The following is a 13,676-nucleotide window of genomic DNA, read 5'->3' as shown; positions in this document are numbered from 1 at the left end:
GACCTGACAGCATCAACTAAAGGAAAGTAAAGAGTCTACTTTGTGTTTTTGTCAATTTTTCTTTCTCAGCTTGCATTGCCCTGTTCAATAACACATTGCTGTTTGTGAGTCCCTGCAGTGTCCAAATTGAATACCACTTTTTCATACATTGCAATAGTGACTGCATCTCAAAAAATGCCTTTGTTCGCTGCTAAATTCTTTGGCGTGCACAAAACATTAAAACAGGCCTCAGACTGTTGTTTCTCCTTTTTGATTTGTTTCTAATGGTGCGGACAATTTTGGCAAACACATAATTTGTTGTTTATCAAAATGGTGTGGGTCTTCTGCAGGTGAATTCTAAAACTTCTGTGTATTGTTTTGTAGAAGGTCGCGGCATTTGTCATATTGTTCTGGTCAATATTCAATCCTTAACCTGTGTCTTCAGAAGCGGATTAACCTCCTAACCATCTCCTTGCCATTTGGTAGGATATTGCTGCATGAAAAACAGCTAATGTTTATAAAAAGACATTGTTGTGCTTCTGAAAGATGTGGTAAGGCATTTAAAAACTTCTGTTTGCTCACTGTCTCTCAGCAGAGGAGGGGAAGCTGGGGGCTAGAGTTAGTTATTCCTTTGATTACATGCAAGAGATGTTTCATGTAGACTGTGCAACTCCCTGTCAGATGCTTACCATCCAGCTCAGTGCAGAGGAAAATTCGAGTTAACGGGTCGGGAGAGTGAAAAACAATTGGAGAAAAGAAAACTCTGTGGAGGGATATAGCAATTTGATCATGACTAAATCCGCTACAGAATGCACATGACTACAGCAACTGTCCAACAATGACTTGCCTTTAAATATTTACAGTGTATCTAATTGGCCGTAACACAAGCATGTCACACAGCTTTCAACACAGAACAATCTCTGAATGCTTAAGGTTGTCATATTTAAGCCGGGAAGATGGTATTTCCTTCTGATCTGAGTAAGTGCTCCTCTGAAGGCTTTAGGAGTTTCCACTCTCCTTTATCATTGCCCTGATAGGTCAGCAACTAAATGTAGAGCCCAGTAGGAAGCTACACTAAACTTCACGCCTCCCCCCACCCATCCCTTTCCCCTACTGTTTGACCCCGATCAGCAGAGTTTTAGCTGCTCTCATCCAGATGATGGTAGGAATGTGCAAACGGCCCACGGCCTTCGATAGGCAAAATCAGGGAGGTTTCCTGTTTTCAGCTGTTAGCACTGACCCTTCCTGGAATTCATCCGTGTGTGTGTGTGTTTGTGCACCATCAGGTTCAACTGCAATATCCCCCGCTGATTAAACAGCTTATTGAGCCTTAAAGAGGCAATCTGCCTGTATGGAACTGTGTCTCAGTGGAAGGAGTAAAGAAGGCAAACTAGTCACTGTGCTTGGGCGCTTTTCAGTGGTAGTGAGGGGGGAGGTGTTTCAATGAGGCACTGGAAGCTTTCAGGAAGAAATTCCACAGGCCAGTGACTGAAGGAATTAACTTACTCTGGGGTAAATGAGGTTGAACAGTAAAATAAAAGTGAGCGACATGGCGCCTTGAAACTGATTTTGAAAGATTATCTTATCTACACTCACAAACATGAAGTAAACTTTTCAAATTTGTCTTGCCCCAAGTCTGACTTCTCATTTATGCGAGTAAACAGGGTGTTATGGACATTTCCATTCAGCTCCACTTCTTGGATTCTGAATTCACAACAGGAAGCCTGGTAGACAATGCAGGGTTGAAGTCTCGGCAATTACATAAAGGTTATGTCAGGTATCAGGTTCACTGGCAGGTTCTCAGTAACCATGTGTATAACATGGTCCCGATGGGATGGAAAATCTTTAAAACATTACACACTGTTTGGGAAATCACATTCTGGACATGCATAGCTCACCATCTGACAGGCAATCATCCCCTTGACTCTTCCAGCCCACAAAGACTCCATCTGTGGCTGATGTTCTGGTTTTTATTTCATCACCAACACTGTGGGCATTGCTCTGAACTTTGCCATCTTAGGAACTCCTATTCTTTTAAGTGCCTTCACTGTATTGAAACCAGCACCACACATTTTCAGCTCTGTCTTAGTCTCTCCCAAGACCAAAAATGTCCAGAGATAGATTTAACACAGTGAAGGAGACCATATACTCATCCTGGATATGCCAATTCATTGAAAGAAGTTATTCAATTACTTCCATTTCTCCCTCTGTTTTCCCAGAATCCTGTAAATAATTCCATTTCAAATTTTTTTATCCAATTCCCCTTCCATTACTTGTGTTAATTTTGCTTTCACATGCCTTTCAGGCAGTGCATTCTAAATCAGAGTTATTCTATGTGTTAATACGTCCCTCTGATTTGTGTGCAAATGGACAATTATTGCTCACTTATGGCCTTCTCAGACTCATAGGTAGCAGAAGAGGCCTGTACTCAACATGCAGCCTGGCAGGTTTGACCCTGGAGGCTGCTGCCCTGTGAAATCTGGTGGGTGCCTCCTTCTGGTGCCAATCGGAGGCTCACTTTTGTTTTCTACTCCCCTATCAATCCCCTGACTAGTTTAACCTGCCTACCTCCTTCACAGGGGCTTTCCAGATATAATGGGAGATTTGAGGCCACCACTGAACGCCTCCCATTACCAGTCATCTCTCTCTAATGCTACGGACTGGTAAACTTATGGTGACTTGGCCTTTTTATCTTCTTGGTCGAGATGCAGCACCAACGGTGGCTACCACTACTAGTGGCACTCCCAGTACTGTTATACTACTGACCTTTGATTGGCTAGCAGCAATATGAGGCTGGTTGTACTCTTGGTAAGAGATAGAAATCTTGCCTCATGATAATTAACGGTTAGGTGTACCAACAGACACAGCTTCACCCAATTTATAATGATTCCAGACGATATACTCCAAATAGCTGAGGGGGGAGTGATAAACCTACTCTCTTCATTAATTCAACCCCTCTCTCTCAGTTGGTTGTTACAAGGTTAATTTAAACAAAGGGGTAACTACCCTCATGGATACATTTTCCTAATCAAAATGTATTTATGTTTTAGAAAGAGCCAAATAATAACTAAGGTTTCTTCAATTAAAGTAGGTGCAAATTTAAATGTGGGCAAAGATGCGACCATAATTATATTCGTTTTAAAATAGTGATGGAAAAGGATAGACCAGATCTAAAAGTTGAAGTCCTAAATTGGAGAAAGGCCAATTTTGACGGTATTAGGCAAGAACTTTCAAAAGCTGATTGGAGGCAGATGTTCACAGGTAAAGGGACGGTTGTAAAATGGGAAGCCTTCAGAAATGAGATAACAAGAATCCAGAGAAAGTATATTCCTGTCAGGGTGAAAGGGAAAGCTGGTAGGTAGAGGGAATGCTGGATGACTAAAGAAATTGAGGGTTTGGTTAAGAAAAAGAAGGAAGCATATGTCAGGTACAGACCGGATAGCTCGAGTGCATCCTTAGAAGAGTATAAAGGAAGTAGGAGTTTACTTAAGGGGGAAATCAGGGGGGCAAAACGGGGACATGAGATAGCTCTGGCAAATAGAATTAAGGAGAATCCAAAGAGTTTTTACAAATATATTAAGGACAAAAGGGTAACTAGGGAAAGAATAGGGCCCCTCAAAGATCAGCAAGGTGGCCTTTGTGTGGAGCCACAGAAAATGGGGGAGATACTAAATGAATATTTTGCATCAGTATTTACTGTGGAAAAGGATATGGAAGATATCGATTGTAGGGAAATAGATGGTGACATCTTGCAAAATGTCCAGATTACAGAGGAAGAAGTGCTGGATGTTTTGAAAGGGTTAAAAGTGGATAAATCCCCAGAACCTGATCAGGTGTACCAAAGAACTCTGTGGGAAGTGAGAGAAGTGATTGCTGGGCCTCTTGCTGAGATATTTGTATCATTGATAGTCACAGGTGAGGTGCCGGAAGACTGGAAGTTGGCAAATGTGGTGCCACTGTTTAAGAAGGGCGGTAAAGACAAGCCAGGGAACTATAGACCAGTGAGCCTGACGTCAGTGGTGGGCAAGTTGTTGGAGGGAATCCTGAGGGACAGGATGTACATGTATTTGGAAAGGCAAGGACTGATTCGGGATAGTCAACATGGCTTTGTGCGTGGGAAATCATGTCTCACAAACTTGATTGAGTTTTTTAAAGAAGTAACAAAGAAGATTGATGAATGCAGAGCAGTAGATGTGATCTATATGGATTCAGTAAGGCGTTCAACAAGGTTCCCCATGGGAGACTGATTAGCAAGGTTAAATCTCATGGAATACAGGGAGAACTAGCCATTTGGATACAGAACTGGCTCAAAGGTAGAAGACAGAGGGTGGTGGTAGAGGGTTGTTTTTCAGACTGGAGGCCTGTGACCAGTGGAGTGCCACAAGGTTCGGTGCTGGGCCCTCTAATTTTTGTCATTTACATAAATGATTTGGATGCGAGCATAAGAGGTACAGTTAGTAAGTTTGCAGATGACACCAAAATTGGAGGTGTAGTAGACAGCAAAGAGGGTTACCTCAGATTACAATAGGATCTGGACCAGATGGGCCAATGGATTGAGAAGTGACAGATGGAGTTTAATTCAGATAAATGCAAGGTGCTGTATTTTGGAAAAGCAAATCTTAGCAGGACTTATACACTTAATGGTAAGGTCCTAGGGAGTGTTGCTGAACAAAGAGACCTTGGAGTGCAGGTTCATAACTCCTTGAAAGTGGAGTCACAGGTAGATAGGATAGTGAAGAAGGCGTTTGGTATGCTTTCTTTTATTGGTCAGAGTATTGAGTACAGGAGTTGAGAGGTCATGTTGCGGCTGTACAGGACATTGGTTAGGCCACTGTTGGAATATTGCATGCAGTTCTGGTCTCCTTTCTATTGGAAAGATGTTGTAAAACTTGAAAGTGTTCAGAAAAGATTTACAAAGATGTTGCCAGGGTTGGAGGATCTGAGCTACCGGGAGAGGCTGAACAGGCTGGGGCTGTTTTCCCTGGAGTGTCGGAGGCTGAGGGGTGACCTTATAGAGGTTTACAAAATTATGAGGGGCATGGATAGGATAAATAGACAAAGTCTTTTCCTGGGGTTTAAGAGTCCAGAACTAGAGGGCATGGGTTTAGGGTGAGAGGAGAAAGATATAAAAGAGACCTAAGGGGCAACTTTTTCACGCAGTGCGTGGTACGTGTATGGAATGAGCTGCCAGAGGATGTGGTAGAGGCTGGTACAATTGCAACATTTAAGAGGCATTTGGATGGGTATATGAATAGGAAGGGTTTGGAGGGATATGGGCCGGGTGCTGGCAGGTGGGACTAGATTGGGTTGGGATATCTGGTCGGCATGGATGGGTTGGACCGAAGGGTCTGTTTCCATGCTGTACATCTCTATGACTCCATGACTCTATGATATAACATGACACACATTTACAGAGATTAGAAATGTGAATTGCATAGAAAGATGTCAGTTAAAAAAATATACACATCAGGCTCTTGATTCTGTGAAGAGTCAATAGTGAAATGTCAAGGTCATGAAGTTGGATGATACCGATGGAGATAGTGAAGCAGGTGATTTGAAGACTTGGCTCTGCTGTTTATCTGACAAGCTTTTGTCTTGTTTCCTCCTCAACAACAACTTATTGGCTTGCTTGTCCTTCAGGGCTCAAAGCTATGGGTAGTCTTTCTTTTACCTGCAGTGCAGGGTAGTCAGGCATGTCACAACTGCACTGAAAAGGAGTAGTTCCATAGTTCATCACAGAAATCCCAATGAGACCATAACAATGCCCAAATTGCTTGATAGACTGCAGTCTAGCACAAAAGCAATTCATGCGTGGTTTCTAAAAATAACTTAGTTATTGTTATTCATTCACAGGATGAGGGCATCACTGGTTTAGACCAGCATTTATTGCCCATTCCTAATTGCAGAAGGCAGTTAAGAATCAACCACATTGCTGTGGGTCTGGAGTCACATGTAGGCCAGACCAAGTAAGAATGGCAGATTTCCTTCACTAAAGAACTTTAGTAAACCAGATGGATTTTCCCCAACAATTAATTAATGATCAGCGTTAGAACCTTAATTCCAGATTTTTATTGAATTCCAATTCCACCATCTGCCATGGGTGGATTCAAAACCAGATTTCCAGAACATTACCTGGGTCTTTAGATTAACAGTCCAGCAAGAATACCACTAGACCATTGCCTCTTTCTACAGTTTAACAAGATCAGCAAAAAGATCTGCTTTCTAATTTGTACAATTTAAACTAAAGCCTCTCAAACCCTAAACACACGTGCGCTCAACCACAATCAAGACAGACACAAGACAAACAGCATAATAAGTATACTATGGTTGGAAAAAAATATATGCAGGGTGAATAAAATTCCGAAGATCAAGAGTCCAGACCATAAGACCATAAGAAATAGGAACAGCAGTAGGTCATTCAGCCCTCTGTGTCTGCTCCACCATTCAGTAGGATCATAGCTTATCTGACATTCCTCATTTCCATTTCCCAGAAACCCTTGATTCCTCTATTTTTCAAAGATCTATCTACAGTAGCGCCTTGACATATGAACGACCCCGTTCACGAACAAATCGGTTTATGAACAGGATTGTACATAAAATTTTGCTTCAACGTACGTACGAAATCCAAGGTACAAACAAATGGAGTGAAGTGCAGGCTTTTGTTGAGAGGCATCACCCTAACAAAACTGTGACCAACAGAGCAGTGAACATTTTAAATGACAATGTGATGTCCCATTTTCGGAAAATTCTGCAACAAAGAAAAAAACAAGTTTCTCTGGATCATTTTCTTGTGGCATCACCAACCTCCAAGAGACAAAAAAGAGAAAAGACTCCGGAAATATCCGTACAATGGGAAAAATTGATTCAGTTCGCCAAGAGTCGTAGTTGAATTTTGAGCCTGTTTTTGTTCGTTCCTGGGAAGGTAAAACAGAAAGATGTCTGCAGTTTGGAAAACAATCCTGCAGGAAATGGCTTCCAGCTGGGGGTGAAAGGAGATGGAGGGGAAAGTCAGCCTCTCGCCATCTCTTCTTTTTAAATCTTTTCGTTTGAGCTTTCCATGACACTTTCCAGATGGTTACATCCATGCCCCAACAGCCAGTGAAATTGCATACTTTCATCTTTCTGGGATGTGGGCATCGCTGGCTAGGCTACCATTTCATGTCCTCTCTTGTTTCCTTTGAAATGGCTCGCTAGGCAAGTTCTGAGGGCAGTTAAGAGTCAACCACATCACTGTGTATTTGGAGTCACATGTAGGCCAGACCAGGTGAGGATGGCAGATATTGAGCTGAGAGAAAGTTTCTTCTCTTGCTGTGAGTGCAGATAGTTGAAAGAGTTGTGGTTCTGAAAGCACTTACCCTCCAGGTTAGACCTTGCTGTGGTACAGGAGTGCTTCTATTTCAGGTAGAATGGCCAATCAGCAAGAAACAACTGCTTCACTGCAACTGGGAAGGGAACTTGGCGATAAGGTCAAAGTGGTGAAGGATAGTGGCAGTAGACAGAAGCACTGGCCTTTGAGTCAATGTGACAGTGCTAGCAGGTTTAATCTTCTCATTGACACCATTCCTGCTGGTAACAGGGATGGGCAGGGGGTGGGTTGACATCAGAATATTGACATCACTATATTTGTAGCTGGTTTTGGGATTTTCTGGCCTTGGGTTCTGGATTCACCATTATTTATAGCCGTGTTGATAATGGCAGCTTATCTTTATGACTAACTTGAAATCACAGTGGCATCAAGTCAAATTGTTATTGTTTCCATTTAATGTGGTTGTTTTATCAGCCATGTTCTTCTGTGTGTTTAAAGTTCCCATTTCTTATGCAGTATCACTTGTATGTGCATACACACACACTCTTACAGACAGCTTCACACACAGACACATTCACACTCACAATTGCACACACATGCATGCTCAAACACATATGAACAGGCACATATGTGGACACGTACCCACCCAAGTGTTCATGCATACATCCACACACATACGCTCAGAATTATGTGTTCATTCATATGAATTGTACAAAAATGTAAGGGTACACAAATGGAAAAATACTGGATTAAAGTGGTGCTGAAACAGCAGTTCAGACAGCATCCAGGGAGCAGGAAAATTGACATTTCGGGCAAAACCCCTTCATAGGAATAGAGGCAGAGTCCCTGAAGGGTGGAGAGATAAATGAGAGGAGGGTGGGGGTGGGGAGAAAGTAGCATAGAGTACAATAGGTAAGTGGGGGTGAGGGTCTCCTTCAAATCCTCCCACTTCCTCCAGACCAAAGGGGTAGCCATGGGCACCCGTATGGGCCCCAGCTATGCCTGTCTCTTTGTTGGCTACATAGAACAGTCCATCTTCCGTAATTACACCCGCACCACTCCCCACCTCTTCCTCTGCTACATTGATGACTGCATTGGCGCCACCTCGTGCTCCTGCGAGGAGGTTGAGCAATTCATCAACTTCACCAACACATTCCACCCTGACCTTAAATTTACCTGGACCATCTCTGTCACCTCCCTCCCCTTCCTGGACCTCTCCATCTTCATTAATGACGACCGACTTGACACCGACATTTTTTACAAACCCACCGACTCCCACAGCTACCTGGATTACACCTCTTCCCACCCTACCTCCTGCAAAATTACCATCCCATATTCCCAATTCTGCCGCCTCCGCCGTATCTGCTCCCAGGAGGACCAGTTCCACCACAGAACACACCAGATGGCCTCCTTCTTTAGAGACCGCAATTTCCCTTCCCACGTGGTTAAAGATGCCCTCCAACGCATCTCATCCACATCCCGCACCTCCGCCCTCAGACCCCACCCCTCCAAACGTAACAAGGACAGAACCCCCCCCGGGGCTCACCTTCCACCCTACCAACCTTCGCATAAACCAAATCATCTGCTGACATTTCTGACACCTCCAAACGGACCCCACCACCAGGGATATATTTTCCTCCCCATCCCTTTCTGTCTTCCGCAAAGACCGTTCCCTCCGTGACTATCTGGTCAGGTCCACGCCCCCTACAACCCACCCTCCCCTCCTGGCACCTTTCCCTGCCACTGCAGGAATTGCAAAACCTGTGCCCAAACCGCCTCCCTCACCTCCATCCAAGGCCCTAAAGGAGCCTTCCACATCCATCAAAGTTTTACTTGCCAATCCACCAATCTCATTTATTGTATCCGTTGCTCCCGATGCGGTCTCCTCTGGACACCTCCTAGCAGAGCACTTTAGGGAACATATCTGGGACACCCGCACCAATCAACCACACCGTCCTGTTGCCCAACATTTCAACTTCACCTCCCACTCTGCCGAGGACATGGAGGTCCTGGGCCTCCTTCACCGCCGCTCCCTCACCACCAGACGCCTGGAGGAAGAACGCCTCATCTTCTGCCTCGGAACACTTCAACCCCAGGGCATCAATGTGGACTTCAACAGTTTCCTCATTTCCCCTTCCCCCACCTCACCCCAGTTCCAAACTTCCAGCTCAGCACTGTCCCCATGACTTGTCCTACTTGCCTATCTTCCTTCCCACCTATCCACTCCACCCTCCTCCCTGACCTATTACCTTCATCCCCACCCCCATCCACCCATTGTACTCTTTGCTATCTTCCCCCGCCCTCCTCCCTGACCTATCACCTCCATCCCCACCCCCACTCACCTATTGTACTCTATGCTACTTTTCCCCCACCCCCACCCTCCGCTCATTTATCTGTCCACCCTTCAGGCTCTCTGCCTGTATTCCTGATGGATTTTGCCCGAAACGTTGATTTTCCTGCTCCTTGGATGCTGTCTGAACTGCTGTGCTTTTCCAGCACCACTCTAATCTAGAATCTGGTTTCCAGCATCTGCAGTCATTGTTTTTACCAAATGGAAAATTACACTCACTTACACACGTAGACACAAATAATACAGAAATTCACAAAATGTACACACATGCATGCACTCATATAGACATTTGTGCAGACAAATGCACAAACACCCACATGCATATGAATAAACGTACACAAAAACACTAAAAAAAACAATTTGTGTACACATTTACACACACTTGTGTGATCACACACATACTCACACAATCTCGTGCATTCACATGTGCTCATACACAAATATGCATCAAACACACGTGTATCCATCATATACACACAGATACCTTTGTGCATGCATGTTGCTGCCTGAAAAAGCAGCTGGTATACTTGTCCCAGTTGTAGGAGAAGCTATTTTTTAGGCAGTGTCCCTGAGAAACACACTCCACTGGCAAAGGTAAATCTGCCATAGCTCGATCTTTTAGATTGCAGGGACAGTCTCGTGGGCCTTGTTTGCACTGCCTCCACATTGGGGCATTGCCCTTTTCTCTGAGTGACTGAAAAGAAAGAAAGGACTTCCACTTATTCAGCTCCTTACACAATCTCAAGATGTACGTCTCTATGAATCTATGATTCTATAGTGTCCCAAAGCATTTGCAGCCATTGGGATATTTTCTTCTGAAATATAACCACTTGTTTCAGTCACATTTTTTGGGGAGGAAGGCACATTTGGAAGTCTATGTACAGCACCTCACATTGCCTTTCTCCTCTCCATTTGGAGGTAATCTATTAATAGATAAATTGGAGACTTAAAAACTGGTGGCTCATGGGATGAACGCACATCCCTGTGCGAGACTCAGGCTGATTGATCAGGAAGGATCATGCCGAGCACATTGATCCCAGTCATACAGTCATACAAGGAGGCACAGGAATTACAATTGTCCTCATGCTAATTGTCAATTGCCTCTGAATCAATACTGTGGATTCCGGTCGCACTCCTGAAACCTGAGCATATAATTGGACTGACCTCCCAGCGCAGTCCTGAGGGAATGCCTGGGTGGTGCTGATTTGTGAATGAGACTTTAAACTGATGTCTCACCTGCACTTTCAGGTAAATGTAAGAAGATCCCAAGGTAATATTTTGAAGGACAGCATGGCATCCCATCTAATGTTTAAACGCAAACATCGTCACTAAAAAAACGATTATCTGGTCAATTATTTTGTCATCATTTATGGTACCTTTCTGTGCACCAATTGACAACTTTGTTTCCGATTTGACAACACAGGGAATTGAAAGCACTCTATTGGTCATGAAATGTTTTGGCAAGTCCAGAGGTTGCGAAGATAATGACAGCTCTTTCTCTGTAATTCTGAGCTCGAGAGAACAAACATCAATAGGTTTCTGGTTCTGATCACCCAGGAGAGTACCTGGGTACCTATGTCAAGTCAAAAGTGTGGTGCTGGAAAAACACAGCAGGTCAGGCAGCATCCAAGGAGCAGGAAAAGTGACGTTTCATCAGGGCTTATACCCGAAATGTTGTTTCTCCTGCTTCTCGGATGCTGCCTGTTTTTTTAGCACCACATTCTCGACTCTGATCTCCAGCATCTGCAGACCTCACTTTCTACTACCTATGTCAAGTAAGGACTGAATCAGGCAGTCCCACCTGTTCCATTCAGGCTAGCCAGGATTGTACCTCTCATGAATGAAGTCTGGTCCACACAGGTGAGTATGGGGTACTCGTAGATACAATGCACTACATTCTAGAACAGCCTAAGATTCTGTCTGTAACTCTATGGTAGCTTTAGCCTGTGAGGGGACAGTTAACAAGGTGACAGGCAACTTGCTCCACACAGGCAGGAGGTCATTGTCACATTAAATAGCGGAACCCAACCTTTCAGCGCCAAAAAAAAAGGTGATTTACAAATGAAGCTGGAAGTGAGGGACATTTTACTGATTATCTTTTGATAATTGTCATGGTTTTTATTGCTGGTTGTGGCAACAAGAGGCTGGGGTACAAGGTAATATTAGCTTTCAGATTGATGACTTTTGGAGAACAGTTCTAATAGATCCTGGAGCCACTTCTAAACAGCTGCTGCTGCACTTCAAATACAAACTCACTGTGTTTGTGTGTACATGTGCGTGTTGGGACATATGCATGCGTGTGCTTGTGTATATGGATATGTGAGTGTGTGTTTGTGTCTGTGTTTGTGTCTGTGTGTTTGTGCGTGGGTGCGTGTGAGTGCGGTGGAGTGTGCAGAAAATAGTTACCCAAAAGAGATTTTGTCAAGTTCACACAGAACGTATCCATATTATATAAGGAGAACGTTCAACCTGCTATACATGTATGAGCTCCCAGCCATCTGATTGATTCCATTCCCCTATCCTTTCCACAGAGACTTGCAAATTTTGTTCTTTCAAGTATTTACCCTACTCTTCCTTCAAATGTAAATATGATTCCATTTTTGTAGGAAAAGGGATGACTGAGCATTTGGATTGCATTTCTGAAATATCTAAATGTATAGCACACAAAGTTTGTGAGAAGATTTGTAATGATTTTGATTATGGCTACGATAGTGCATATATTGAAATATGGCTTGTAGCCAAAGGAAGTGGCTATTTTACACACTGCAGCCAATGTGCAAGTGACAGCTATTTCAACTCCCATTTGTACACACAGCAGGAAACTATCATAAGTTGAATGCTGGCAATAATTAAGGGTTGAATGTTGGTCAGGCCCGCCCTCCAAAACTCCACTGTTATCCACAAATGTAACAAAGAGAAGCAGCAGCAAAATAAGAAGATGTGAGCAATAGTCTGAAAATCTTTTCAACTTCCTTAATTTTACACGACTGAGAAGAAGGGTTTTGAACTCTGATTGCAAATAATCCAGCCAGCGCTGCAGAATTAAGCAAACTAACAGGTAACTCGGCAAGGAAGGATAATTTCTTTTAATGGTGTGGTCTCCCGACATGATGGATGGCCGCTAGATCGAGATGGGATTGGGTTTCACTTGGTCTGGATGTACCGAGCACCTGATACTTTGCCTGCACTTGATTGATATTATCAGGGATGACTTAAACTTGAGAGCGGGGGGCTCCACAACTGACCTTCAATGTAATGTGTACAGAGGGGGTCTAGTGGACTGAGGTGGGGGGTGGTAGAGTTGGTCAGGACAGGAGGCGGTGCCTGGTAGTTACTTAATTCCTCTGTTCCCACAACCATTTGAACTCATCGGCTGCCTGAGTGTCCCTTTCATGTTGGATTTGAAAATTGAATTGCTCCATTCTCCTCCCCTCCTCCACCATCTTTCTGAGGTTATGTCAAATTGACCCCTCATCTACTCTCAGAAAAAACCCCACAGCACTATTTGAAAAGAATCATTGAATTCCTACAGTGTGGAAACAAGCCATTCAGCCCAACAACTCCACACTGACCCTCTGAAGAGTAACCCACCCAGACCCATTCCCCCACCCTATTACTCTGCATTTGCCGTGGCTAATGCACCTAACCTAAACACCCCTGAACCCTAAATTGTGGGCAATTTAGCATGGCCAATTCACCTAACTTGCACATTGTTTTGGAGGAAACTCACACAAGACACATGGAGAATGTGCAAACTCTGCACAGATGGTCGCCCGAGGCTGGAATTGAACCCAGGTCCCTGGCACTGTGAGACAGCAGTGCTAACCACTGAGCCACCATACCACCCTTATGAAGGAGGACTAGGGCAAGCTCTCTGTGTCCCAACCAGCATTTATCTAATGTCACTAAAGGACAACTTTCTGTTCATTTTCACTTTGCTGTTTGTGGGTCCTTGATGTCCATAATTGGCTGTCATCATGCCTCCATGACAACTGTGGCTGCACTAAAAAAATTGGAGTACTTCATGACCGTGATGGGCAC

This window comes from Chiloscyllium plagiosum, unplaced genomic scaffold, assembly GCF_037043375.1.
Source record: "Chiloscyllium plagiosum isolate Xiang-an unplaced genomic scaffold, Cpla_swu_hap1 HiC_scaffold_20, whole genome shotgun sequence".
Classification (NCBI taxonomy): domain Eukaryota; kingdom Metazoa; phylum Chordata; class Chondrichthyes; order Orectolobiformes; family Hemiscylliidae; genus Chiloscyllium; species Chiloscyllium plagiosum.
Note: the sequence above shows the minus strand (reverse complement) of the source record.